At 31.5% G+C, this 2,463-nt stretch overlaps 1 protein-coding gene across 1 annotated transcript in view; it reads left to right on the forward strand.

The window, feature by feature from the left end:
• The first annotated feature begins 496 nt into the window (after window positions 1-496).
• Window positions 497-2,463, forward strand: part of LOC106874658 (uncharacterized) — a 68,483-nt gene continuing 66,516 nt past the window's right edge. Inside the window, exon 1 of the mRNA XM_052973181.1 lies at window positions 497-594. The gene's annotated coding sequence lies outside the window, so the exon portion shown is untranslated. The remainder of the gene's footprint in view (window positions 595-2,463) is intronic.

Consider the following 2,463-nt stretch of genomic DNA (forward strand, 5'->3'; position numbering starts at 1 on the left):
AGAATTTAGCGATCTATTTTTTACTGAGTTCTTAGTTACCGTAGATAATAGTTTTCGATGTTTATACATCAATTTTCTCTATATAGATAGATGCCTTTTAAATTATTCTGAAAGTAATGGTCAAAACTAAACATTTACGGCAAGAGATGAACGGATCAAATAATGGGGAATTTTCTTTTTGTGTTTATTCTTAATACAGAATTATAATCTTAGATGTTAAAGCATAAATTTGAAAAAATATTTTCAAAAAAAAAATCTACAAAAAAAGAAAAGAAAACATGAAAGTGAAGATTAGTTGGGAAGGGACAAAAAAAAAAAAGTTCAAATTTTGAAAAATAAAAAACTTTGCGGCATCGTCATCTCCAAAATTGAAAACGTACAAAGAATAAACAGAGAGAGAGTGAGATAGAGAAAGAAAGAAAACGAGTGAAAGAGAGAGTGAGAGTGAGTGAGAGAGAGAGTGAGTGACAGAGAGAGAGTGAGTGAGTGAGTGAGATTACGTTCTTGACGAACTCAAGTAATTTCCGTCTTTGCTATATATCATTACGTTGCTTTTGGATTACTCTTGAGACGTAGTCTTCGGAAAATAGTTTGGTGAGTATTTTTTTTCACTGAAAAATTTTCACACACCACTTATTTAATATATTTTCGACCAAATGTTATTCAAGAATATTTTCTTTCATTCTAAAATGAATCATTTCGTTTTACCCGCTAAAAAAAAAACAAAAACACTGGGTTTTACTATGACATGGTTTCAAACAAGCCATTGGCCATATATAAACATCTGAAACTAGCGAAAATATTTCGACATTTAATAATTTCAGTGGTCTTCTTGATTTCATGGTGCTCTGGAGCAGGAGTTTTCAAACTGTCGTCCGCGGACCACAGGTCGTCCGCAAGGACAAGACAGGGGGTCCGTAGACAGCAAATACTTTTTATGAGCAATTTGATTTTAAATATGTTTTTTAATCGAAATCTTTTAATTGACAATAAACCTATTTGTTAAATACTGTTAAATAAATAAATGTAAAAATATATGTTATTTTAAGCAAATATTTATGTATAAATTTCATAAGCGTTTATAAGCCTGAAATATAAAGGGGTCCGCAAGTCAAAAAGTTTGAAAACCCCTTCTCTGGAGATCAAACAAGATATTTCTCGGGTATTTCATACCTTTAATTTTTTCGAACAGAGATGTGTTATTAATTTTCTTTTATTCTTTCTCCTCCATTTTCTTGTTCTTGTTTGTAAATTATGTTCTTTTTTTTTTTTACTGAATTATTGCAAATGAAATTATTTTGATAAATAATGGAGAAAATATATGATTCATTGAGTTAATTATATTTTAAAATTTTTGTAAAAAAAAGTTTGTAGAAAACCTTGTTTTATTAATCTCATTGAAAATATAGCAAAAATATGTGAATACCTACACAAGTGACCCTCCCATCGACTTTGTTTCTTGTTTAACAACACCACCCGAAAAATATTTGTTGAAAATTTTATTAAAAGACAATATCTATTATTTCTGAAAGTTTGTGAGGAACCAAAATCGGGTGGGGGTGCACGCTTAAGGATGTATGTAAGAATATGAGCAATATGTTTTGGTAAATTTTCAGATTAACACCCGTACGATTTTTACTAGGGTGTTAGGGTCATGGTTGGGGTTAGGGTTAGGGACAGAATTCCCTAACCCTAACTCTGAAACCCTAACCGTAACCCTAAAACTAACCCTAAAACCCTAACCCTGACCCTAAAATCCTAACCCTAACATTCTAGTGAAAATCGTGCGGGTGTTAATCTAAAAATTTACCTGTTTTTTCCAAGACACTTAAACATTAGTATAAGTTTCTTAAATCTTTAAATTATATTTTCTAAAACCCTAAATAATATTTTATAAAGCTTAAGTTGTTTCTGAAGTCTGATCGTATTTTTAAAAATCCATGGCACAGCTACTCCAGATATGCTTGTAGTACGCCACCTTGTAGTACACCACTGTTCTAGCGATATATAGTTTTCTGACTAGAAGTTCTTTTCCAGTTCTCGAGTGGTTTTACGTGGATCTTTTTCAATGACAGTCTTAAATTTACCGTCATCAATGACAGATAGGTGTCCACTACGCTCATGATCTTCAAGGCTCAGGTCTCCACTGCAAAATCGTTTAAACCATTTTTGAGCTGACCACTCACTGGTTATTTCCTCACCAAACAATTTGTTGATATCGCGAGCAGTTTTAGCTGCTTTACGTCCTTTATTGAAGTTGAATAGCAAAATTGCTTGAATATCGTGCTTTGACAGTTCCATATCAGATGATTGTAACAATGGTGAGAAAAATATCAATGTTAATTTATTGATGCATTTGGGTAAGTCTATGTCTTATCAGACAATTGCAAAAAATATTTTTTTAAATATTCAAAACTCTGCGAAAATACAGTACAAATTCTTCATGGTTCAAAATGTTATTTG

This window comes from Octopus bimaculoides, chromosome 15 (genome assembly GCF_001194135.2).
Source record: "Octopus bimaculoides isolate UCB-OBI-ISO-001 chromosome 15, ASM119413v2, whole genome shotgun sequence".
NCBI classification, from domain to species: Eukaryota; Metazoa; Mollusca; class Cephalopoda; order Octopoda; family Octopodidae; genus Octopus; species Octopus bimaculoides.